Raw genomic sequence first — 26,860 nt, 5'->3', positions numbered from 1 at the left:
CTCCTCTCCTCCTCTTGCCTCTATACCAGCCCAACGTCCCCATAGCAGAGACCTCATTTAGATCAGAGGGTCTCTCCTCTCCTCCTCTTGCCTCTATACCAGCCTCAACGTCCCCTATAGCAGAGACCTATATTTAGATCAGAGGGTCTCTCCTCTCCTCCTCTTGCCTCTATACCAGCCCAACGTCCCCATAGCAGAGACCTATATTTAGATCAGAGGGTCTCTCCTCTCCTCCTCTTGCCTCTATACCAGCCCAACGTCCCTATAGCAGAGACCTATATTTAGATCAGAGGGTCTCTCCTCTCCTCCTCTTGCCTCTATACCAGCCCAACGTCCCCATAGCAGAGACCTATATTTAGATCAGAGTGGTCTCTCCTCTCCTCCTCTTGCCTCTATACCAGCCCAACGTCCCCATAGCAGAGACCTATATTTAGATCAGAGGGTCTCTCCTCTCCTCCTCTTGCCTCTATACCAGCCCAACGTCCCCATAGCAGAGACCTATATTTAGATCAGAGGGTCTCTCCTCTCCTCCTCTTGCCTCTATACCAGCCCAACGTCCCCATAGCAGAGACCTATATTTAGATCAGAGGGTCTCTCCTCTCCTCCTCTTGCCTCTATACCAGCCCAACGTCCCCATAGCAGAGACCTATATTTAGATCAGAGGGTCTCTCCTCTCCTCCTCTTGCCTCTATACCAGCCCAACGTCCCCATAGCAGAGACCTATATTTAGATCAGAGGGTCTCTCCTCTCCTCCTCTTGCCTCTATACCAGCCCAACGTCCCCATAGCAGAGACCTATATTTAGATCAGAGGGTCTCTCCTCTCCTCCTCTTGCCTCTATACCAGCCCAACGTCCCCATAGCAGAGACCTATATTTAGATCAGAGGGCCTCTCCTCTCCTCCTCTTGCCTCTATACCAGCCCAACGTCCCCATAGCAGAGACCTATATTTAGATCAGAGGGTCTCTCCTCTCCTCTTGCCTCTATACCAGCTCCAACGTCCCCATAGCAGAGACCTATATTTAGATCAGAGGGTCTCTCCTCTCCTCCTCTTGCCTCTATACTCAGCCCAACGTCCCCATAGCAGAGACCTATATTTAGATCTATGAGGGTCCCTCCTCTCCTCTTGCCTCTATACTCAGCTCCAACGCCCCCATAGCAGAGACCTATATTTAGATCAGAGGGTCTCTCCCTCTCCTCTGCCTCTATACCAGCCCAACGTCCCCATAGCAGAGACCTATATTTAGATCAGAGGGTCTCTCCTCTCCTCCTCTTGCCTCTATACCAGCCCAACGTCCCCATAGCAGAGACCTATATTTAGATCAGAGGGTCTCTCCTCTCCTCCTCTTGCCTCTATACCAGCCCAACGTCCCCATAGCAGAGACCTATATTTAGATCAGAGGGTCTCTCCTCTCCTCCTCTTGCCTCTATACCAGCCCAACGTCCCCATAGCAGAGACCTATATTTAGATCAGAGGGTCTCTCCTCTCCTCCTCTTGCCTCTATACCAGCCCAACGTCCCCATAGCAGAGACCTATATTTAGATCAGAGGGTCTCTCCTCTCCTCCTCTTGCCTCTATACCAGCCCAACGTCCCCATAGCAGAGACCTATATTTAGATCAGAGGGTCTCTCCTCTCCTCCTCTTGCCTCTATACCAGCCCAACGTCCCCATAGCAGAGACCTATATTTAGATCAGAGGGTCTCTCCTCTCCTCCTCTTGCCTCTATACCAGCCCAACGTCCCCATAGCAGAGACCTATATTTAGATCAGAGGGTCTCTCCTCTCCTCCTCTTGCCTCTATACCAGCCCAACGTCCCCATAGCAGAGACCTATATTTAGATCAGAGGGTCTCTCCTCTCCTCCTCTTGCCTCTATACCAGCCCAACGTCCCCATAGCAGAGACCTATATTTAGATCAGAGGGTCTCTCCTCTCCTCCTCTTGCCTCTATACCAGCCCAACGTCCCCATAGCAGAGACCTATATTTAGATCAGAGGGTCTCTCCTCTCCTCCTCTTGCCTCTATACCAGCCCAACGTCCCCATAGCAGAGACCTATATTTAGATCAGAGGGTCTCTCACTCTCCTCCTCTTGCCTCTATACCAGCCCAACGTCCCCATAGCAGAGACCTATATTTAGATCAGAGGGTCTCTCCTCTCCTCCTCTTGCCTCTATACCAGCCCAACGTCCCCATAGCAGAGACCTATATTTAGATCAGAGGGTCTCTCCTCTCCTCCTCTTGCCTCTATACCAGCCCAACGTCCCCATAGCAGAGAACCTATATTTAGATCAGAAGGCCCTCCTCTCCTCCTCTTGCCTCTATACCAGCCCAACGCCCCAGTGAGACCTATATTTAGGATCAGAGGGTCTCTCTCTCCTCCTCTTGCCTCTATATACCAGCCCAACGTCCCCATAGCAGAGACCTATTTAGATCAGGAGGGTCTCCTCTCCTCCTCTTGCCTCTATACCAGCCCAACGTCCCCATAGAGACCTATTTTAGATCAGAGGTCTCTCCTCTCCTCCTCTTGCCTCTATACCAGCCCAACGTCCCCATAGCAGAGACCTATATTTAGATCAGAGGGTCTCTCCTCTCCTCCCTCTTGCCTCTATACCAGCCCAACGTCCCCATAGCAGAGACCTATATTTGGATCAGAGGGTCTCCCTCTCCTCTCTGCCTCTATACCAGCCCAACGTCCCCATAGCAGAGACCTATATTTGGATCAGAGGGTCTCTCCTCTCCTCCTCTTGCCTCTATACCAGCCCAACGTCCCCATAGCAGAGACCTATATTTGGATCAGAGGGTCTCTCTCCTCTCCTCCTCTTGCCTCTATACCAGCCCCAACGTCCCCATAGCAGAGACCTATATTTAGATCAGAGGGTCTCTCCTCTCCTCCTCTTGCCTCTATACCAGCCTGGGTCCCCATAGCAGAGACCTATATTTAGATCAGAGGTCTCTCCTCTCCTCCTCTTGCCTCTATACCAGCCCAACGTCCCCATAGCAGACTCATATTTAGATCAGAGGGTCTCTCCTCTCCTCCTCTTGCCCTCTCTATACCAGCCCAACGTCCCCATAGCAGAGACCTATATTTAGATCAGAGGGTCTCTCCTCTCCTCCTCTTGCCTCTATACCAGCCAACGTCCCCATGGCAGAGACCTATATTTAGATCAGAGGGCCTCTCCTCTCCTCCTCTTGCCTCTATACCAGCCCAACGTCCCCATAGCAGACCTATATTTAGATCAGAGGGTCCTCTCCTCCTCTCTTGCCTCTATACCAGCCCAACGTCCCCATAGCAGAGACCTATATTTAGATCAGAGGGTCTCTCCTCTCTCCTCTTGCCTCTATACCAGCCCAACGTCCCCATAGCAGAGACCTATATTTAGATCAGAGGGTCTCTCCTCTCCTCCTCTTGCCTCTATACCAGCCCAACGTCCCCACTTAGCAGAGACCTATATTTAGATCAGAGGGTCTCTCCTCTCCCTCCTCTTGCCTCTATACCAGCCCAACGTCCCCATTGCAGAGACCTATATTTAGATCAGAGGTCTCTCCTCTCCTCCTCTGCCTCTATACCAGCCCCAACGTCCCCATTGCAGACCTATATTTAGATCAGAGGGTCTCTCCTCCTCCTTGCCTCTATACCAGCCCCAACGTCCCCATAGCAGGGCCTATATTTAGATCAGAGGGTCCTCCTCTCCTCTCTGCCTCTATACCAGCCCAACGTCCCCATAGCAGAGACCTATATTTAGATCAGAGGGTCTCTCCTCCTCTTGCCTCTATACCAGCCCAACGTCCCCATTGCAGAGACCTATATTTAGATCAGAGGGTCTCTCCTCTCCTCCTCTTGCCTCTATACCAGCCCAACGTCCCCATTGCAGAGACCTATATTTAGATCAGAGGGTCTCTCTCCTCTTGCCTCATACCAGAACGCCTATATTCTAGCCTCTAGGAGCCCAACGTCCCCATAGCAGAGACCTGAGATCAGAGGGTCTGTCTCCTCCTCTGTTCTATACCAGCCCAATGTCCCCATAGCAGAGACCTATTTTAGATCAGAGGGTCCAGTTAGCAGTGGGATGCCTGGGGAGAACAGCACTGAGGAGGGAATGTTCTGTTTGATTCTCTGCCTCAGCGTCAGAGAGTGTGTGTGTGTGGTCATGTGTGTGTGTGTGTGTGTGTGTGTGTGTGTGTGTGTGTGTGTGTGTGTGTGTGTGTGTGTGTGTGTGTGTGTGTGTGTGTGTGTGTGTGTGTGTGTGTATGTGTGTGTGTGATATCCATACAGATCTAGAGAATTCCAGCTGGGCTGCAGCTCTGACATCATCAGGAGATCTCCCCTCTACATCCTTCACTACTGATCTACTACAGCCCTGACGTCATCAGGAGATCTCCCCTCTACAACCTTCACTACTGATCTACTACAGCCCTGACGTGATCAGGATCTCCCTCTACATCCTTTACTACCTACTGCAGCTCTGACAGGAGACTCCTCTACACCCTTTACTACTGATCTACTGCAGCTCTGAAGTTATCAGGAGATCTCCCCTCTACATCCTTTACTACTGATCTACTGCAGCTCTGAAGTTATCAGGAGATCTCCCCTCTACATCCTTTACTACTGATCTACTGCAGCTCTGAAGTTATCAGGAGATCTCCCCTCTACATCCTTTACTACTGATCTACTGCAGCTCTGAAGTTATCAGAGATCTCCCCTCCTACTGCAGCTCTGATAAGTTACAGGGAGACTTCCCCTCTACATCCTTTACTACTGATCTACTGCAGCTCTGAAGTTATCAGGAGATCTCCCCTCTACACCTTCACTACTGATCTACTGCAGCTCTGAAGTTATCAGGAGATCTCCCCTCTACACCCTTCACTACTGATCTACCCATCTGTTTGTTGTGGATCTATATTAATCCGGGGGGCTTTGTGCTGTAGGCAGAGGGGGGGACAGGCCTTCAGGGACAACCACCTCCTCTCTTTCATGCTATTTTTAGATGCCGTGGCACACTCTGAGAAACTGCTGCTATTTCTAATCCAGACAGAGACAGAGAGAGAGAGAGAGAGAGAGAGAGAGAGAGAGAGAGAGAGAGAGAGAGAGAGAGAGAGAGAGAGAGAGAGAGAGAGAGAGAGAGAGAGAGAGAGAGAGAGAGAGAGAGAGAGAGAGAGAGAGAGAGAGAGAGAGAGAGAGAGATGGGGGAGAGATAGAGAGACAGGTGGAGGATAGAGAGAGATAGAGAGAGAGAGAGAGAGAGAAGAGAGAGAGAAGAGAGAGAGAGAGAGAGAGAGAGAGAGAGAGAGAGAGAGATGGGGGGAGAGATAGAGAGACAGGTGGAGGATAGAGAGAGATAGAGAGAGAGAGAGAGAGAAGAGAGAGAGAAGAGAGAGAGAGAGAGAGAGAGAGAGAGAGAGAGAGAGAGAGAGAGAGAGATGGGGGAGAGATAGAGAGACAGGTGGAGGATAGAGAGAGATAGAGAGAGAGAGACAGAGAGTCCCAGTGAATGCGTTCTGTTTTGTGTGTCTACTAATCACCTCAGCCGTATGCCCCTCTCTCAGATTGTAAGTCAGATCATGTTGTATCTCAGTGATGAACTTCTGGGCGTACTCTGGGTAGAGCCAGAGCACCTCTCTGAGCCCCTTCAGACTGATGTACTGCAGGTCACAGTAGGTCAGGGCCTTCACATTGGCATTGGTCTTGATCACCTGCTCCTTGGTCAGGAAGTCAGAGCCGATCAGGTCTCCACGACCTGGAGATACATAGGAAACACAACCAGGGAGTCAGAGCCAATCAGGTCTCCACGACCTGGAGATACATAGGAAACACACACAGGAAGTCAGAGCCAATCAGGTCTCCACAACCTGGAGATACATAGGAAACACACACAGGAAGTCAGAGGAAGTCAGAGCAATCAGGTCTCCACAACCTGGAGATACATAGGAAACACACACAGGAAGTCAGAGCCGATCAGGTCCCCACGACCTGGGGATACATAGGAAACACAACCAGGAAGTCAGAGCCAATCAGGTCTCCACAACCTGGGGATACATAGGAAACACACACAGGAAGTCAGAGCCGATCAGGTCTCCACAACCTGGAGATACATAGGAAACACAACCAGGGAGTCAGAGCCAATCAGGTCTCAACCTGGAGATACATAGAAACACACACAGGAAGTCAGAGCGATCAGGTCTCCACAACCTGGAGATACATAGGAAACACAACCAGGAAGTCAGAGCCAATCAGGTCTCCACGACCTGGAGATACATAGGAAACACACAGGAAGTCAGAGGCAATCAGGTCCCCACAACCTGGGGATACATAGGAAACACAACCAGGAAGTCAGAGTCGATCAGGTCCCACAACCTGGGGATACATAGGAAACACAACCAGGAAGTCAGGGCAATCAGGTCTCCACACCTGGAGATACATAGGAAACACAACCAGGGAGTCAGAGCCGATCAGGTCCCCACGACCTGGGGATACATAGGAAACACACAGGAAGTCAGAGCCAATCAGGTCTCCACAACCTGGGGATACATAGGAAACACACACAGGAAGTCAGAGCCGATCAGGTCTCCACGACCTGGAGATACATAGGAAACACACAGGAAGTCAGAGCCGATCAGGTCTCACAACCTGGAGATACATAGGAAACACACACAGGAAGTCAGAGCCGATCAGGTCCACAACCTGGAGATGCATAGAAACACACACAGGAAGTCAGAGCCGATCAGGTCTCCACAACCTGGGGATACATAGGAAACACACACAGAGCCGATCAGGTCCCCGAAGGAGATACATAGGAAACACAACCAGGAAGTCAGAGCAATCAGGTCCCCACAACCTGGAGATACATAGGAAACACACACAGGAAGTCCAGAGCCGATCAGGTCCCCACGACCTGGGGATACATAGGAAACAACACAGGGTCAGGAGCCAGGAACCTGGGGATACATAGGAAACACACACAGAAGTCAGAGCCGATCAGGTCCCCACGACCTGGAGATACATAGGAAAACAGCACAGGAAGTCAGAGCCGATCAGGTCTCCACAACCTGGGGATACATAGGAAACACACACAGGAAGTCAGAGCCAATCAGGTCTCCACAACCTGGGGATACATAGGAAACACACACAGGAAGTCAGAGCCAATCTGGTCTCCACGACCTGGGGATACATAGGAAACACACACAGGAAGTCAGAGCCAATCAGGTCTCCACAACCTGGGGATACATAGAAAACACACACAGAGGTCAGAGTCAATCAGGTCTCTCAACCTGGGGATACATAGGAAACACACAGGAAGTCAGAGTCAATCAGGTCTCCACAACCTGGGGATACATAGGAAACACACACAGGAAGTCAGAGCCAATCAGGTCTCCACAACCTGGGGATGGAAACACACACAGGGAGTCAGGCCAATCAGGTCTCCACAACCTGGGGATACATAGGAAACACAACCAGGAAGGTCAGAGCCAATCAGGTCACCATGAAGTGATCCAACACACAGACATAAGACACCCACCCACCCCAGATACACTAATTTTGGCTCATATGTAATGTGTGGCATCTATAAATCATGGTTGTGTACTGGCCTCTGGTCAACACGTTCTATACTGAACCCCCTCCATGTTAATAACTTAACACATCATCTATAATACAGGCCTCATACCAATGAATCTGAGAAACATGTTCTGGCAGATGGCAGTGCACACACACACACACACACACACACACACACACACACACATGCCCTGCAAACACACACCTACAATGGCTAAATGGTAAAGACAGCGATGAAGGCTGCACAGATGTTTTAGAAGGTTTATAGTCCTACCACCACCCCCAACACCATGACAAAGTAGACATACCCCACACACTGCCAGTCCCCTACCCAGTATAGCCAGCACTGTGTTGCCCTTCAGCACCTCCATGGACCCAGAGCAGACAAAGTAGACATACCCCCACACACTGCCAGTCCCCTACCCAGTATAGCCAGCACCGTGTTGTCCTTCAGCACCTCCATGGACCCAGAGCAGACAAAGTAGACATACCCCACACACTGCCAGTCCCCTACCCAGTATATGCCAGCACAGTGTTGCCCTTCAGCACCTCCATGGACCCAGAGCAGACAAAGTAGACATACCCCCACACACTGCCAGTCCCCTACCCAGTATTGCCAGCACCGTGTTGTCCTTCAGCACCTCCATGGACCCAGAGCAGACAAAGTAGACATACCCCCACACACTGCCAGTCCCCTACCCAGTATAGCCAGCACCGTGTTGTCCTTCAGCACCTCCATGGACCCAGAGCAGACAAAGTAGACATACCCCCACACACTGCCAGTCCCCTACCCAGTATAGCCAGCACCGTGTTGTCCTTCAGCACCTCCATGGACCCAGAGCAGACAAAGTAGACATACCCCCACACACTGCCAGTCCCCTACCCAGTATAGCCAGCACTGTGTTGTCCTTCAGCACCTCCATGGACCCAGAGCAGACAAAGTAGATGGCCTGCAGGGCGTCTCCCTGGCGGATGAGATACTCCCCGGGCGCAGAACGATGTCTTTATGATGAGGGACAGGGAGCGCAGACACCCCTACTGGCCGACTCAAACAGAGACAGCTGCAGGAGATCCTTGTTCAGCTGCATGGCGATGTCTGCCCTCAACTCATCTGGGAAGTCTTTCAACAGCTACGGTAGAGGAGAGGAGAGGAGAGGAGAGGAGAGGAGAGGAGAGGAGAGGAGAGGAGAGGAGAGGACAGTGAGAGGAAAAGAGGGAGAGGAGAGAGAGAGGAGAGGAGCGAGACAGGAGAGAGAAGAGTGAGAGGGGGGAGAGAGAGAGGAGCGAGACAGAGAGATGAAAGGAGAGAGGGAGAGGAGAGAGAGGAGAGAGAGAAGAAAATAGGAGAGAAGAGGAGAGGAGAGGAGAGAGAGAGGGGAGGAGACGAGAGGAGAGGAGAAGAGGAGGAGAAGAGAAGAGGAAAGAAGAGGAGAGGAAAGGAGAGATGAATAAAGAACACATTCCACATCTGTCTACTATTCTATCCATCAAAGTTTAACAAATGTAAACTTTTTCACTTCCTCATTCAATGTATTAACCTCATAGAATAACCATTGGCTAAATCTACCTTAATAAGTAAGTTAGCATTGTGTGAGCCAGAACGGCCTATAGGAAATCTATTTTGGATACAAACTCTGTATGGCCGTAACCTAAAATGACAGAGACAGATTGTAACCTTTGACCTGTTCACAGCCTGAGGTCAGATCATAAAACCTGGTAGCTCACCTCGCTGACGTCGATGCCGTTGTTGACGGACCAGGTGGTCTGGAAGCACTCCATCATGCGTTGTTCCAGGGCCTTGGGCAGCCCGTGGACCCGGATAAAGTCCTTCAGGTCCTTGGTACGTGTGTGGTAGAGGGAGCGCCGAGAGTACATCCTCTGGATGATGGCTGTCACGTTACCGAATACCACAGCATGCATCAGGGCTGGGGGAGAGGTGGAAGGGTGGAGAAGGAGAGGTGGAGAGGGAGGGGGAGAGAGGGATGGGGAGGGGTGGAGAGGGAGGGGGAGAGGGAGGGGTGGAGAAGGAGAGGTGGAGGGGTGGAGAGGGAGGGGTGGAGAGGGAGGGGTGGAGAAGGAGCGGGAGAGGGAGGGGTGGAGAGGTGGAGGGGAGAAGGAGGGGGAGAGGAGGGGTGGAGAGGTGGAGGGTGGAGAAGGAGGGGGAGAGGGAGGGGTGGAGGGGTGGAAGGGTGGAGAAGGAGAGGTGGAGGGGTGGAGAGGGAGGCGGAGAGGTGGAAGGGTGGAGAAGGAGAAGGTGGAGGGAGTGGAGAGGAGGGAGGGGAAGAATTAGAGAGGGAGGGTGGAGAAGGAGGGAGGTGGAAGAGAGGTGGAGGTGGAGGAGGTGGAGAGAGGAAAGGGTGGAGAGGAAGAGGGTGGAGGGTGGAGAGGGGAGAAGGTGGAGAGGGTGGAGGGTGGAGAGAGGAGGGGTGGAGGGGTGGAGAGGAAGAGGGGAGGAGGGGTGGAGAAGGGAGGGTGGAGGGGTGGAAGGAAAGAGGGTGGAGAGGGAGGGGTGGAGGGTTGGAGAGGGGAGAGAGGGTGGAGAGGTTGAGAGGAGAGAGGTGGAGGGTTGAGAGGAGAAGGTGGAGGGTTGTGGGGAGAGAGTGGAGGGTTTGAGGAGATGGGTGGAGGGGTTGAAAGGAGAGGGTGGAGGGTTGGAGAGGGAGAGGGTGGAGGGTTAGAAGGAGAGAGTATAAAGAGTGGAGGGAGGTTGAAAAAAGGAAGAGGAGAGGGGTGGAGGGTTGGAGAGAGAGGGTGGGGGTTGGAGAGGAGAGGGTGGAGGGGTTGGAGAGGGGTGGAGGGGTTGGAGAGAGGGGAGAGAAGGTGGAGGGTTGGAAAGGGAGGAGAGGGGAGGGGTTGGAGAGGGAGAGGGTTGGAAGAGGGAGAGGGTTGGAGAGGAGAGAGGGGAGGAGAGGGTGAGGAGAGGTGGAAGAGTGGTTGATTGTCTTCACTGGTTCAGCACAGTGCTAATTTGATGGAATTGTTGATCAATTACTGGACAATTGATATTGGTGAACAGTTAGTGGATTCATTCATACAGCCATCCACCCTCCTGCCCTCCCTCTATCCATTCCTCAATCCCACCCTCCCTCTATCCATTCCTCAATCCCACCCTCCCTCCATCCATCCATCCACCTCCCTCCCTCCCTCCCTCCCTCCATCCATCCATCCATCCATCCATCCATTCCCCTCCATCCATCCATTCTTGTTTTCTACAGTAAATCTCTAAGGATGTGGTCTGAGTTGCAACCCTTTCCAGGGCTCAGACTGGCACAATCTTGGCATCAAAGTGCTTCCTAACTGGCATCCTGCTCTGCCCAGCTGCCTCCGTTGCCATAGCTACATGTCACGGTGTGTCCCTGACACTAGATTGTTTTGGGAGGCAATCCTCAGTTAATCAAAGAGCAAGCCGAACATATTTATTTTGCTGTCAGACCTCTTCCAATCTGTCGTCTGTGTGTGGACCACTGGCCTCCTACTAGCTACAGACCTGAAGTCAACATCACATCAACATCATGTCAACATCACCTCAACATCACATCAACATAACCTCAACATCACGTCAACATCACCTCAACATCATGTCAACATCAAATCAACATCACATCAACATCACGTCAACATCACATCAACATAACCTCAACATCACATCAACATAACCTCAACATCACATCAACATCACCTCAACATCACCTCAACATCACATCAACATAACCTCAACATAACCTCAACATCACATCAACATAACCTCAACATCACCTCAACATCACATCAACATAACCTCAACATCACATCAACATAACCTCAACATCACGTCAACATCACGTCACCATCATCTCAACATCACGTCAACATCACCTCAACATCACATCAACATCACCTCAACATCACATCACGTCAACATAACGTCAACATCATGTCAACATCACGTCAACATAACGTCAACATAACGTCAACATCACGTCAACATAACGTCAACATAACGTCAACATCACGTCAACATCACCTCAACATCAAATCAACATCACGTCAACATAACGTCAACATCACGTCAACATAACGTCAACATCACGTCAACATCACGTCAACATCACCTCAACATCATGTCAACATCACATCAACATAACCTCAACATAACCTCAACATCACATCAACATAACCTCAACATAACCTCAACATCAACCCCAAATCCCCTCAACATAACCTCAACATCACGTCAACATAACGTCAACATCACGTCAACATCACGTCAACATCACGTCAACATCACCTCAACATCATGTCAACATCACATCAACATAACCTCAACATAACCTCAACATCACATCAACATAACCTCAACATAACCTCAACATCAACCCAAAATCCCCTCAACATCACCTCAACATAACCTCAACATCACCATCACGTCAACATCACGTCAATATCACAACAACATCACCTCAACATCATGTCAACATCATGTCAACATTACGCCAACATCAGACGTGTGTTGATATATGATTGAGTTTGGTTGAACCAACTCTGGTAAACATTCCTGCTGATGTGGTTGAACTCTGTGTCAGAATTAGATGGAAAGGTTAAGGTTTATATAACGTCCTCAACTCCTTGACCCTCCTGTCTCTCCCTGCCTTGGATGGGCAATCTGAGAACACAGTAGTTATGGGATGGGGTTGCCATGGTGCCAGGGCTGGGGGCCATGTTTTAGGGCTCATACTTGTGCTTGACCAAGTGTGCTGATAGTGTTTACAGAACCACAAGGCAGGAAGGCAGAGATGTGATAAACTTTCATTGTTAGGGGGGGACCGTCCACTCTAATGCTTCATGCTAGCCCCGAAACACTGAGTCAGTGTGTCTCATCTCCTAACAGTGAGTCAGCGTGTCTCACCTCCTAACAGTGAGTCAGTGTGTCTCACCTCTAACAGTGAGTCAGGCGTGTCTCACCTCCTAACAGTGAGTCAGTGTGTCTCACTCACTAACAGTGATCAGTGTCTCATCTCCTAACAGTGAGTCAGCGTGTCTCCACCTCCTAACAGTGAGTCAGCGTGTCTCACCTCTAACAGTGAGTCAGCGTGTCTCACCTCCTAACAGTGAGTCAGGCGTGTCTCACCTCTCTAACAGTGAGTCAGCGTGTCTCACCTCCTAACAAGTGAGTCAGTGTGTCTCACCTCACTAACAGTGAGTTCAGTGTGTCTCATCTCTAACAGTGAGTCAGTGTCTCACCTCCTAACAGTGAGTCAATGTGTGTCTCACCTCCTAACAGTGATCAGCGTGTCTCACCTCCTAACAGTGAGTCAGCGTGTCTCACCTCCTAACAGTGAGTCAGGCGTGTCTCACCTCCTAACAGTGAGTCAGCGTGTCTCACCTCTAACAGTGAGGTCAGCGTGTCTCACCTCCTAACACTGAGTCAGCGTGTCTCACCTCTCCTAACAGTGGTCAGAGTGTCTCACTCCTAACACTGGGAGTCAGCGTGTCTCACCTCCTAACAGTGAGTCAGTGTGTCTCACCTCCTAACAGTGAGTCAGAGTGTCTCATCTCCTAACACTGAGTCAGCGTGTCTCACCTCCTAACAGTGAGTCAGCGTGTCTCATCTCCTAACAGTGAGTCAGTGTGTCTCACCACTCCTAACAGTGAGTCAGTGTGTCTCACCTCCCTAACAGTGAGTCAGCGTGTCTCACCTCCTAACAGTGAGTCAGCGTGTCTCACTCCTAACAGTGAGTCAGCATGTCTCACCTCACTGACAGTGGTCAGAGTGTCTCACCTCTAACAGTGAGTCAGTGTGTCCTCACCTCCTAACAGTGAGTCAGTGTGTCTCACCTCTAACAGTGAGTCAGCGTGTCTCATCTCCTAACAGTGGTCAGTGTGTCTCACCTCTAACAGTGAGTCAGCGATGTCTCACCTCCCTAACAGTGAGTCAGCGTGTCTCACCTCCTAACAGTGAATCAGCGTGTCTCACCTCCTAACAGTGAGTCAGCGTGTCTCACCTCCTAACAGTGAGTCAGCGTGTCTCACCTCCTAACAGTGAGTCAGAGTGTCTCACCTCCTAACAGTGAGTCAGCGTGTCTCACCTCCTAACAGTGAGTCAGCGTGTCTCACCACCTAACAGTGAGTCAGAGTGTCTCATCTCCTAACAGTGAGTCAGAGTGTCTCATCTCCTAACAGTGAGTCAGCGTGTCTCACCTCCTAACAGTGAGTCAGAGTGTCTCATCTCCTAACACTGAGTCAGCGTGTCTCACCTCCTAACAGTGAGTCAGTGTGTCTCATCTCCTAACAGTGAGTCAGCGTGTCTCATCTCCTAACAGTGAGTCAGTGTGTCTCACCTCCTAACAGTGGTCAGAGTGTCTCACCTCCTGGCAAGTGAGTCAGCGTGTCTCATCTCCTAACAGTGAGTCAGCATGTCTCACCTCCTAACAGTGAGTCAGCATGTCTCACCTCCTAACAGTGAGTCAGTGTGTCTCATCTCCTAACAGTGAGTCAGCGTGTCTCATCTCCTAACAGTGAGTCAGCGTGTCTGAACTCCTAACAGTGAGTCAGCGTGTCTCACCTCCTAACAGTGAGTCAGCGTGTCTGACCTCCTAACAGTGAGTCAGTGTGTCTGACCTCCTAACAGTGAGTCAGCGTGTCTCACCTCCTAACAGTGAGTCAGCGTGTCTCATCTCCTAACAGTGAGTCAGCGTGTCTGACCTCCTAACAGTGAGTCAGCGTGTCTCACCTCCTATGAGCATGGTGCAGATGGAGAAGATCTTCTCTGAGTCGGTGTTGGCTGAGACGTTTCCGAAGCCCACGCTGGTCAGACTGCTCAGAGCGAAGTACAGAGACGTCACGTAGGAGCTCCTCACTGACGGCCCCGCCTCCTAGCGCCGCCCCGAGGTCCCTGAGCCATTCACCTGGCTCCGCCCCCTTTCTTTGTTCCATTGGCCGGAGCTGAAGGAGGAGAAAATCCCTGTCAATCGGCTCAGACCCTGATGTGTTCCAGTGATTGTAATGGCTGCCAACCCATTCGTTCTAGAAGTGTGCAGCGAATCAGTGACTCCGAGGAATGATGTTAAAGAGACAGGAAGTAAGGGGTGTCGAGACGTTTTGCCAGTTCATGAAGCCAGCCTGGGGAGATTAGAGAACAGTGTTAATATTTATATCACTTAGTAGAAATGTCACAGTAATGCAAATTCTCCTGCAGTTACTTAAAGACCTTTAAGTAGATTGCTGCATTAACATGTGAACCAGACACCACGGACCCAAAGGACACAGTGATTATGTGTGTGTGTGTGTGTGTGTGTGTGTGTGTGTGTGTGTGTGTGTGTGTGTGTGTGTGTGTGTGTGTGTGTGTGTGTGTGTGTGTGTGTGTTTGTATGTGTCTGTGTGTGTGCATCCATGCCTTGTGTGCAGTGGTCAGTTGATACTGACTTCTTATTCAGTGTTCATTTATCCTGTACATGCAGAGCCAGACAGCACTGTCTCTCTAGTCCCTGGAGTTGTATATGGTGCTGCAGTATGTTCTGAATGCAGACCCTGTCCATGGCACTGAAGTATGTTCTGAATGCAGATCCTGTCCGTGGTGCTGAAGTATGTTCTGAATGCAGACCCTGTCCATGTTGCTGAAGTATGTTCTGAATGCAGACCCAGTCCATGATACTGAAGTATGTTCTGTACGCAGACCCTGTCCATGGTACTGAAGTATGTTCTGTACGCAGACCCTGTCCATGGTGCTGAAGTATGTTCTGAATGCAGACCCTGTCCATGGTGCTGAAGTATGTTCTGAATGCAGACCCTGTCCGTGGTGCTGAAGTATGTTCTGAATGCAGACCCTGTCCATGGCACTGAAGTATGTTCTGTACGCAGACCCTGTCCATGGTGTTGAAGTATGTTCTGTATGCAGATCCTGTCCATGGTACTGAAGTATAATTCTGTATGCAGACCCAGTCCATGGTGTTGAAGTATGTTCTGTATGACACCTGAATCTCACAGAGCTGTGATTATCATGTAGAGACAGACAGAGAGAGAGAGAGACAGAGAGAGAGAGAGAGAGAGAGAGAGAGAGAGAGAGACAGAGAGAGAGAGAGAGAGAGCGAGAGAGAGAGAGAGAGAGAGAGAGAACATGGTCACCTGTCTCTCCAATTCATCTTCTCTCTCATGTAATCACAACTTCAATAAACCCCTGAGACACCCTCTCTGCATCCCAATTCTCTAGCCCCTTGACTAGTGTGTGCACTGTTCCTTGGTTTCCAAATACTATTTGAAGTCATTTAAAATACTTTGGCTGTGCTTGATTGAGCTTGCCAGGTGCGGAACCAATAGAATAGTCACAAAAGTGCAAAACTCCATTCCGACACTCCAGCCAGGCTAAAGCAAATGCTCAAAGTAATTGAGCGATTTCAAATACTATTTGAACCCGTCTGATATCCTGGTGTCTGTGAGTCTGAGTGATATTAAGGTACAGTATAACCTCGGGGTGATTGAGTTGATGTGCACACGCACACACGCACACACACACACACACACACACACACACACACACACACACACACACACACACACACACACACACAGAGAGAATACAGTGGTTGTGTGGACGAGGACCAGCTAACTGTCAGTCAGAAGACCAGCTAACTGTCAGTCAGAGGACCTTAACTGACAGACAGAGGACCAGCTATCTGACAGACAGAGGACCAATAACTGACAGACAGAGGACCAGCTAACTGACAGACAGAGGACCAGCTAACTGACTGGGGACAGAGGTCAGCTAACTGAGAGACAGAGGACCAGCTAACTGAGAGACAGAGGACCAGCTAACTGACAGACAGAGGACCAATAACTTTGAGAGACAGAGGACCAGCTATCCCACAGACAGAGGACCAGCTAACTGACAGACCAGCTAAGGAGGACCAGCTAACAGACAGACAGAGAGGACCAGCTAACTTTGACAGACAGAGGACCAGCTAACTAACAGACAGGGGACCAGCTAACTGACACATAGAGGACCAGCTAACTGACAGACAGAGGACCAGCTATCTGACAGACAGAGGACCAGCTAACTGAGAGACAGAGGACCAGCTAACTGAGAGACAGAGGACCAGCTAACTGAGAGACAGAGGACCAGCTAACTGAGAGACAGAGGACCAGCTAACTGACAGACAGAGGACCAGCTAACTGACAGACAGAGGACCAGCCAACTGACAGACAGAGGACCAGCTAACTGACACACAGAGGACCAGCTAACTGACAGACAGAGGACCAGCCAACTGACAGACAGAGGACCAGCTAACTGACACACAGAGGACCAGCTAACTGACAGACAGAGGACCAGCTAACTGACACACAGAGGACCAGCTAACTGACAGACAGAGGACCAGCTAACTAATATTGAACGAAAGAAACAGTTCCAAGGACAAGAGAATAAAAAGGGAGAGTAGGATGGAGTCATATGTATGGAAGAGCACAAACTGATCATTTGTTACAAGGTCATGTTGCTGGCTACGTGATGCTAATATATAACTGTAGAAAATAGAAAACAGCTATCCAAAGTCTTGTGGTTGGATATTGTCATTCTGGAATCAGGGCTGGACAAACAGCTCAACACTGCTGGAGTTACCATCAAGGAGTAACTGTGTCTTCCATTGTGTGGAGTTACCATCAAGGAGTAACTGTCTTTACATGTGTGGAGTTACTATCAAGGAGTAACTGTCTTTACATGTGTGGAGTTACCATCAAGGAGTCACTGTGTCTTTACATGTGAGGAGTTACCATCAAGGAGTAACTGTCTTTACATGTGAGGAGTTACTATCAAGGAGTCACTGTGTCTTTACATGTGTGGAGTTACTATAAAGGAGTAACTGTCTTTACATGTGTGGAGTTACCATCAAGGAGTCACTGTCTTTACATGTGTGGAGTTACCATCAAGGAGTAACTGTGTCTTCCATTGTGTGGAGTTACCATCAAGGAGTCACTGTCTTTACATGTGTGGAGTTACTATCAAGGAGTCACTGTCTTTACATGTGTGGAGTTACCATCAAGGAGTAACTGTGTCTTTGAGTGTGTGGAGTTACCATCAAGGAGTCACTGTGTCTTTACATGTGTGGAGTTACTATCAAGGAGTCACTGTCTTTACATGTGTGGAGTTACCATCAAGGAGTAACTGTCTTTACATGTGAGGAGTTACCATCAAGGAGTCACTGTCTTTACATGTGTGGAGTTACTATCAAGGAGTCACTGTCTTTACATGTGAGGAGTTACCATCAAGGAGTAACTGTCTTTACATGTGTGGAGTTACTATCAAGGAGTCACTGTCTTTACATGTGTGGAGTTACTATCAAGGAGTCACTGTCTTTACATGTGAGGAGTTACCATCAAGGAGTAACTGTCTTTACATGTGTGGAGTTACCATCAAGGAGTAACTGTGTCTTTGAGTGTGTGGAGTTACCATCAAGGAGTCAGTGTGTCTTTACATGTGTGGAGTTACCATCAAGGGGTAACTGTGTCTTTGAGAGTGTGAGGTTACCATCAAGGAGTCACTGTGTCTTTACATGTGAGTTACCATCAAGGAGTAACTGTGTCTTTGGTGTGAGGAGTTACCATCAGAGGTCACTGTGTCTTTGAGTGTGAGGTTACCATCAAAGATGTGTGTCTTTAGTGTGAGTTACCATCAAGGAGTCACTGTCTTTAGTATGAGGAGTTACCATCAAAGGTAACTGTGTCTTTGAGTGTGAGTTGCCATCAGAGTCACTGTGTCTTTACATGTGTGGAGTTACCATCAAGTCACTGTATCTTTGAGTGTGAGTTACCATCAAGGAGTAACTGTGTCTTTTGGTGTGGAGTTACCATCAAAGTCACTGTGTGTCTTTGAGTGTGTGGAGTTACCATCAAGGAGTAACTGTCTTTACATGTGTGAGTTACCATCAAGGAGTAACTGTCTTTACATGTGTGGAGTTACTATCAAGGAGTCACTGTCTTTACATGTGTGGAGTTACCATCAATGAGTAACTGTCTTTACATGTGAGGTTACACCATCAAGGAAGTAACTGTGTCTTTACATGTGTGAGTTACCATCCAGGAGTAACTGTCTTTACATGTGTGTGGAGTTACTATCAAGGAGTAACTGTGTTTACATGTGATTACCGTAAGGAGTAACTGTGTCTTTACATGTGTGATTACCATCAGGAGTAACTGTCTTTACATGTGGAGTTACTATCAAGGAGTAACTGTGTCTTTACATGTGTGGAGTTACCATCAAGGAGTAACTGTAATATTTACATGTGTGGAGTTACTATAAAGGGAGTCACTGTGTCTTTACATGTGATTTACTATCAAGGAGTAACTGTGTCTTTGAGTGTGAGTTACTATGAAGAGAGTCCGCTGTGTCTTTACATGTGAGGAGTTACCATCAGGGAGTAACTGTTTACATGTGTGGAGTTACCATCAGAGTCATGCATTGTGTGGAGTTACCATCAAGAGTCACTGTGTCTTCCATTGTGGAAGTTACCATCAAGGAGTAACTGTGTCTTTGAGTGTGTGGAGTTACCATCAAAAGGTGTAACTGTGTCTTTAGTGTGGAGTTACCGTCAAAGAGTCACTGTGTCTTTACATGTGTGGAGTTACCATCAGGGTAACTGTGTCTTTGAGTGAGGAGTTACCAATAAGGAGTCGTGTGTCTTTACATGTGTGGTTACAATCAAGGAGTAACTGTGTCTTTGAGTGTGAGTTACCATCAAGGAGTCACTGTCTTTTGAGTATGAGAGTTACCATCAAAAGGAGTAACTGTCTTTACATGTGAGGTTACAATAAAGGGTGTCACTGTCTTTACATGTGGGAGTTACCATCAAGGTCGGTCACTGTCTTTAGATGTGGGTTACCATCAGGTAACTGTGTCTTTGAGTGTGTGGAGTTACCCATCAGAAAGTCCTGTGTCTTTACATGTGTGGAGTTACTATCAAAAGTCACTGTCTTTTCATGTGTGGAGTTTACCATCAAGGAGTAACTGTCTTTACATGTGAGAGTTACCATCAAGGTCACTGTCTTTACATGTGTGGAGTTACTATCAAAGGAGTCACTGTCTTTACATGTGAGGAGTTTTATCAAAGGAATAACTGTCTTTACACATGTGGAGTTACATCAAAGGGTAACTGTCTTTACATGTGTGTGGAGTTCCATCAAAGAGTAACTGTGTCTTCGGTGTGTGGAGTTACCATCAAGGAGTCACTGTGTCTTGTACATGTGTGGAGTTACCATCAGGTAACTGTCTTTGAGTGTGAGGAGTTGCCATCAAGAGTCACTGTGTCTTTATGTGTGGGGTTACCATCAAAGGAGTAACTGTGTCTTTGAGTGTGAGGTTACCATCAGAGTCACTGTGTCTTTAGTGTGAGGTTACCATCAAAGGTAGCTGAGTGTGAGTTACCATCAAGGAGTCACTGTGTCTTTGAGTGTGAGGAGTTACATCAAGGGTAACTGTGTCTTTGGTGTGAGGAGTTACCATCAAAAGTCACTGTGTCTTTACATGTGTGGAGTTACCATCAAAGGAGTCTTGCACTGTATCTTTGAGTGTGAGGAGTTACCATCAGGAGTAACTGTGTCTTTGAGTGTGTGGAGTTACCATCAAGGAGTCACTGTGTCTTTGAGTGTGTGGAGTTACCATCAAGGTAACTGTCTTTACATGTGTGGAGTTACCATCAAGGAGTAACTGTCTTTACATGTGTGGAGTTACTATCAAGGAGTCACTGTCTTTACATGTGGAGTTACCATCAATGAGTAACTGTCTTTACATGTGAGGAGTTACCATCAAGGAGTAACTGTGTCTTTACATGTGTGGGTTACCATCAAGGAGTAACTGTCTTTACATGTGTGAGTTACTATCAAGGAAGTAACTGTGTCTTTACATGTGAGGGAGTTACCATCAAGGAGTAACTGTGTCTTTACATGTGTGGAGTTACCATCAAGGGTAACTGTCTTTACATGTGTGGAGTTACTATCAAGGAGTAACTGTGTCTTTACATGTGTGGAGTTACCATCAAGGAAGTAACTGTGTCTTTGCATGTGTGGAGTTACTATAAAGGAGTCACTGTGTCTTTACATGTGAGGTTACCATCAAGAAGTAACTGTGTCTTTGAGTGTGAGGAGTTACCATGAAGGAGTCACTGTGTCTTTTATGTGAGGAGTTACCATCAAGGGTAGCTGTCTTTGCATGTGTGGAGTTACCATCAAAGTCACTGTGTCTTCATTTTTGTGTGGAGTTACCATCAAGTCACTGTATCTTCCATGTGTGTAGTTACCATCAGGAGTAACTGTCTTTGGTGTGTGGAGTTACCATCAAGGAGTAACTGTGTCTTTGAGTGTGTGGAGTTACATCAGAGTCACTGTGTCTTTACATGTGGAGTTACCATCAAGATAGCTTTGTGTCTTTTGAGTGTGAGTTACCATCAAGGAGTCACTGTGTCTTTATGTGTTGATTGCAAAGCATCAAAGGTAACTGTTTGGAGTGTGAGGTTACCATCAAGGAGTCACTGTGTCTTTGAGTGTGAGGAGTTACCATCAAGGAGTAACTGTGTCTTTGAGTGTGAGGAGTTACCATCAAGGAGTCACTGTGTCTTTACATGTGTGGAGTTACCATCAAGGAGTAACTGTGTCTTTACATGTGTGGAGTTACCATCAAGGAGTAACTGTGTCTTTGAGTGTGAGGAGTTACCATCAAGGAGTCACTGTGTCTTTACATGTGTGGAGTTACCATCAAGGAGTCACTGTGTCTTTGAGTGTGAGGAGTTACCATCAAGGAGTAACTGTGTCTTTACATGTGTGGAGTTACTATCAAGGAGTCACTGTCTTTACATGTGTGGAGTTACCATCAAGGAGTAACTGTCTTTACATGTGAGGAGTTACCATCAAGGAGTCACTGTCTTTACATGTGTGGAGTTACTATCAAGGAGTCACTGTCTTTACATGTGAGGAGTTACCATCAAGGAGTAACTGTCTTTACATGTGTGGAGTTACCATCAAGGAGTAACTGTCTTTACATGTGTGGAGTTACCATCAAGGAGTAACTGTGTCTTTGAGTGTGTGGAGTTACCATCAAGGAGTCACTGTGTCTTTACATGTGTGGAGTTACCATCAAGGAGTAACTGTGTCTTTGAGTGTGAGGAGTTGCCATCAAGGAGTCACTGTGTCTTTACATGTGTGGAGTTACCATCAAGGAGTAACTGTGTCTTTGAGTGTGAGGAGTTACCATCAAGGAGTCACTGTGTCTTTGAGTGTGAGGAGTTACCATCAAGGAGTAACTGTGTCTTTGAGTGTGAGGAGTTACCATCAAGGAGTCACTGTGTCTTTGAGTGTGAGGAGTTACCATCAAGGAGTAACTGTGTCTTTGAGTGTGAGGAGTTACCATCAAGGAGTCACTGTGTCTTTACATGTGTGGAGTTACCATCAAGGAGTCACTGTATCTTTGAGTGTGAGGAGTTACCATCAAGGAGTAACTGTGTCTTTGAGTGTGTGGAGTTACCATCAAGGAGTCACTGTGTCTTTGAGTGTGTGGAGTTACCATCAAGGAGTAACTGTCTTTACATGTGTGGAGTTACCATCAAGGAGTAACTGTCTTTACATGTGTGGAGTTACTATCAAGGAGTCACTGTCTTTACATGTGTGGAGTTACCATCAATGAGTAACTGTCTTTACATGTGAGGAGTTACCATCAAGGAGTAACTGTGTCTTTACATGTGTGGAGTTACCATCAAGGAGTAACTGTCTTTACATGTGTGGAGTTACTATCAAGGAGTAACTGTGTCTTTACATGTGAGGAGTTACCATCAAGGAGTAACTGTGTCTTTACATGTGTGGAGTTACCATCAAGGAGTAACTGTCTTTACATGTGTGGAGTTACTATCAAGGAGTAACTGTGTCTTTACATGTGTGGAGTTACCATCAAGGAGTAACTGTGTCTTTACATGTGTGGAGTTACTATAAAGGAGTCACTGTGTCTTTACATGTGAGGAGTTACCATCAAGGAGTAACTGTGTCTTTGAGTGTGAGGAGTTACCATGAAGGAGTCACTGTGTCTTTACATGTGAGGAGTTACCATCAAGGAGTAACTGTCTTTACATGTGTGGAGTTACCATCAAGGAGTCACTGTGTCTTCCATTGTGTGGAGTTACCATCAAGGAGTCACTGTGTCTTCCATTGTGTGGAGTTACCATCAAGGAGTAACTGTGTCTTTGAGTGTGTGGAGTTACCATCAAGGAGTAACTGTGTCTTTGAGTGTGTGGAGTTACCATCAAGGAGTCACTGTGTCTTTACATGTGTGGAGTTACCATCAAGGAGTAACTGTGTCTTTGAGTGTGAGGAGTTACCATCAAGGAGTCACTGTGTCTTTACATGTGTGGAGTTACCATCAAGGAGTAACTGTGTCTTTGAGTGTGAGGAGTTACCATCAAGGAGTCACTGTGTCTTTGAGTGTGAGGAGTTACCATCAAGGAGTAACTGTGTCTTTGAGTGTGAGGAGTTACCATCAAGGAGTCACTGTGTCTTTACATGTGTGGAGTTACCATCAAGGAGTAACTGTGTCTTTACATGTGTGGAGTTACCATCAAGGAGTAACTGTGTCTTTGAGTGTGAGGAGTTACCATCAAGGAGTCGCTGTGTCTTTACATGTGGAGTTACCATCAAGGAAGTCACTGTGTCTTTGAGTGAGTTACCATCAGGAGTAACTGTGTCTTTGAGTGTGAGGAGTTACCATCAAGGAGTCACTGTGTCTTTGAGTGTGAGGAGTTACCATCAAGGAGTCACTGTGTCTTTGAGTGTGAGGAGTTACCATCAAGGAGTCACTGTGTCTTTACATGTGTGGAGTTACCATGAAGGAGTCACTGTCTTTACATGTGAGGAGTTACTATCAAGGAGTAACTGTCTTTACATGTGTGGAGTTACCATCAAGGAGTAACTGTCTTTACATGTGAGGAGTTACCATCAAGGAGATCACTGTGTCTTTGAGTGTGAGGAGTTACCATCAAGGAGTCACTGTGTCTTTACATGTGTGGAGTTACCATCAAGGAGTCACTGTGTCTTTACATGTGTGGGAAGTTGCTAACTATTGAATGTCCCAATAGCTCTTCATTATCATTGAACTAATAACTAAAATTCCATTTAATAGGGATTTAGTGTGTGTGTGTGTGTGTGTGTGTGTGTGTGTGTGTGTGTGTGTGTGTGTGTGTGTGTGTGTGTGAGTGTGTGTGTGTTTATTTTGTTGCCAGGTTTACCCACCATTATCCCAGGAGCTCAGGTTGCTGTTTCCCGATCTCCTTTGCGTCCGATTAGTACCAGACGAGGCCATCCAGTGGACAGCAGGGCGAAAGAGCAGACATGAGCAGGGTGAGAACCACGGCGCTGTACTCAGAGTAACGCTCCAGCTTCTGGAGCAGCCTCAGGAGACGCAGTAACCGCACTGTCTTCAGCAGATGGACCCCAAAGTACTGCACAGGGGAACAGGAGGGGAGGGAGGGGACATGAAAGCAGAGGTCAATGGTCATTGGTATTGCGCGTGTGTGATGTGTGTGTGTGTGTGCGCATAGGTGTGTGTGTGTGTTCTTGAAAGTTGGAAAGTTTGACAGTTGAGTGATGCCTTTGAGGTGTTGTTGTGAGAAATGTTCTTGGTTCGGGGATCGATGACACAGCAGGAGGCTGGTATTGATACGCCACTGGCTGCACCCCCACATCTCTATGAAGCCCTTTGGCCAAAGAACAAAGTGATCAGTCACCATTCTGCGTGTGTGTTTCTATGTACAGTACCAGTCAAACGTTTGGACACACCTACTCATTCAAGTGTTTTTCTTTATTTTTACTAATCTCTTCTTTGTGGTGAATAATAGTGAAGACATCAAAACTATGAAATAACACATATGGAATTATGTAGTAACCAAAAAGTCAAACAAATCCAGATATATTTTATATTTGAGATTCTTCAAATAGCCACCCTTAGTCTTGATGACAGCTTTGCACACTCTTGGCATTCTCTCAACCAGCTTTATGAGGTAGTCACCTGGAATGCATTTCAATTAACAGGTGTGTCTTGTTAAAAGTTAATTTGTAGAATTTCTTTCCTTCGTAATGCATTTCAGCCAATCAGTTGTGTTGTGACAAGGTAGGGGGGTATACAGAAGATAGCCCTATTTGGTAAATGATCAAGTCCATATTATGGCAAGAACAGCTCAAATAAGCAAAGAGAAATGACAGTCCATCATTACTTTAAGACATGAAGGTCAGTCAATGTGGAAAATGACAAGAACTTTTAAAGTTTCTTCAAGTGATGTTGCAAAAACCATCAAGCTATATGATGAAACTGGCTCTCATGAAGACCGCCACAGGAAAGGAAGACACAGAGTTACCTCTGCTACAGAGGATACGTTTCATTAGCACCTCAGATTGCAGCCCAAATAAATGCTTCACAGAGTTCAAGTAACAGACACATCTCAACATCAACCGTTGAGAGGAGACTGGTTGAATCAGGCCTTCATGGTCGAATTGCTGCAAAGAAACCACTGCTAAAGGACACCAATAATAAGAAGCGACATGCTTGGGCCAAACAACACAAGCAATGGACATTAGACCAATGGAAATCTGTCCTTTGGTTGCATGAGTCCAAATTTGAGAATTTTGGTTCAATCCGCCAAGTATTTTTGAGATGCAGGGTAGGTGAACGGATGATCTCCGCATGTGTATTTCCCACTGGGAAGCATGGAGGAGGAGGTGTGATGGTGTGGGGGTGAATGGATGATCTCCGCATGTGTATTTCCCACTGGGAAGCATGGAGGAGGAGGTGTGATGGTGTGGGGGTGAACGGATGATCTCCGCATGTGTATTTCCCACTGGGAAGCATGGAGGAGGAGGTGTGATGGTGTGGGGGTGAACGGATGATCTCCGCATGTGTATTTCCCACTGGGAAGCATGGAGGAGGTGTGATGGTGTGGGGGTGAACGGATGATCTCCGCATGTGTATTTCCCACTGGGAAGCATGGAGGAGGAGGTGTGATGGTGTGGGGGTGAACGGATGATCTCCGCATGTGTATTTCCCACTGGGAAGCATGGAGGAGGAGGTGTGATGGTGTGGGGGTGAACGGATGATCTCCGCATGTGTATTTCCCACTGAGAAGCATGGAGGAGGAGGTGTGATGGTGTGGGGGTGAACGGATGATCTCCGCATGTGTATTTCCCACTGGGAAGCATGGAGGAGGAGGTGTGATGGTGTGGGGGTGAACGGATGATCTCCGCATGTGTATTTCCCACTGAGAAGCATGGAGGAGGAGGTGTGATGGTGTGGGGGTGAACGGATGATCTCCGCATGTGTATTTCCCACTGGGAAGCATGGAGGAGGAGGTGTGGTGGTGTGGGGGTGAACGGATGATCTCCGCATGTGTATTTCCCACTGGGAAGCATGGAGGAGGAGGTGTGGTGGTGTGGGGGTGAACGGATGATCTCCGCATGTATTTCCCACTGGGAAGCACATGGAGGAGGAGGTGGGATGGTGTGGGGGTGAACGATGATCTCCGCATGTGTACCCACTGGGAAGCATGGAGGAGGAGGTGTGATGGTGGGGGTGAACGGATGATCTCCGCATGTGTATTTCCCACTGGGAAGCATGGAGGAGGAGGTGATGGTGTGGGGGTGAACGGATGATCTCCGCATGTGCCTCACTGGGAAGCATGGAGGAGGAGGTGATGGTGGTGGGGGGTGAACGGATGATCTCCGCATGTGTATTTCCCACTGGGAAGCATGGAGGAGGAGGTGTGATGATCTCCGCATGTGTATTTTCCACTGGGAAGCGGATGATGATCTCCGCATGTGTATTTCCCACTGGGAAGCATGGAGGAGGAGGTGTGGTGGTGTGGGGTGAACGGATGATCTTATGTGTATTTCCCACTGAGCTATGGAGGAGGAGGTGATGGTGTGGGGTGAACGGATGATCTCCGCATGTGTATTTCCCCACTGGGAAGCATGGAGGAGGAGGTGTGATGGTGTGGGGTGAACGGATGATTCCGCATGTGTATTTCCACTGGGAAGCATGGAGGAGGAGTGTGATGGTGTGGGGGTGAACGGATGATCTCCGCATGTGTATTTCCCACTGGGAAGCATGGAGGAGGTGTGATGGTGTGGTGAGCGGATGACTCCGCATGTGTGCCCACTGGAAGCATGGAGAGGAGGTGTATGGTGTGGGGGGTCGACGGATGATCTGCCTGTATTCCCACTGGGAAGCATGGAGGAGGAGGTGGTGGTGTGGGGGGTGAACGGATGATCTCCGCATGTGTATTTCCCACTGGGAAGCATGGAGGAGGTGTGGTGGTGTGGTGGTGTG

General features: G+C 48.3%; 3 pseudogenes; 1 reads left to right on the top strand and 2 right to left on the bottom strand.

Moving 5' to 3' along the window:
• The window catches only part of LOC135572515 (potassium voltage-gated channel subfamily H member 3-like), a 47,964-nt pseudogene extending 46,809 nt beyond the window's left edge, over positions 1 to 1,155 (bottom strand).
• A 3,741-nt stretch (positions 1,156 to 4,896) lies between these two features.
• Positions 4,897 to 26,193, bottom strand: LOC135572514 (potassium voltage-gated channel subfamily H member 8-like; annotated as a pseudogene).
• A 17-nt stretch (positions 26,194 to 26,210) lies between these two features.
• The window catches only part of LOC135572513 (potassium voltage-gated channel subfamily H member 8-like), a 5,305-nt pseudogene continuing 4,655 nt past the window's right edge, over positions 26,211 to 26,860 (top strand).

The sequence above is a fragment of the Oncorhynchus nerka genome, linkage group LG2 (assembly GCF_034236695.1).
Source record: "Oncorhynchus nerka isolate Pitt River linkage group LG2, Oner_Uvic_2.0, whole genome shotgun sequence".
Classification (NCBI taxonomy): Eukaryota; Metazoa; Chordata; class Actinopteri; order Salmoniformes; family Salmonidae; genus Oncorhynchus; species Oncorhynchus nerka.
The sequence above is the reverse complement of the archived record's forward strand: the minus strand, read 5'-3'. Positions and strand labels throughout refer to the sequence as shown.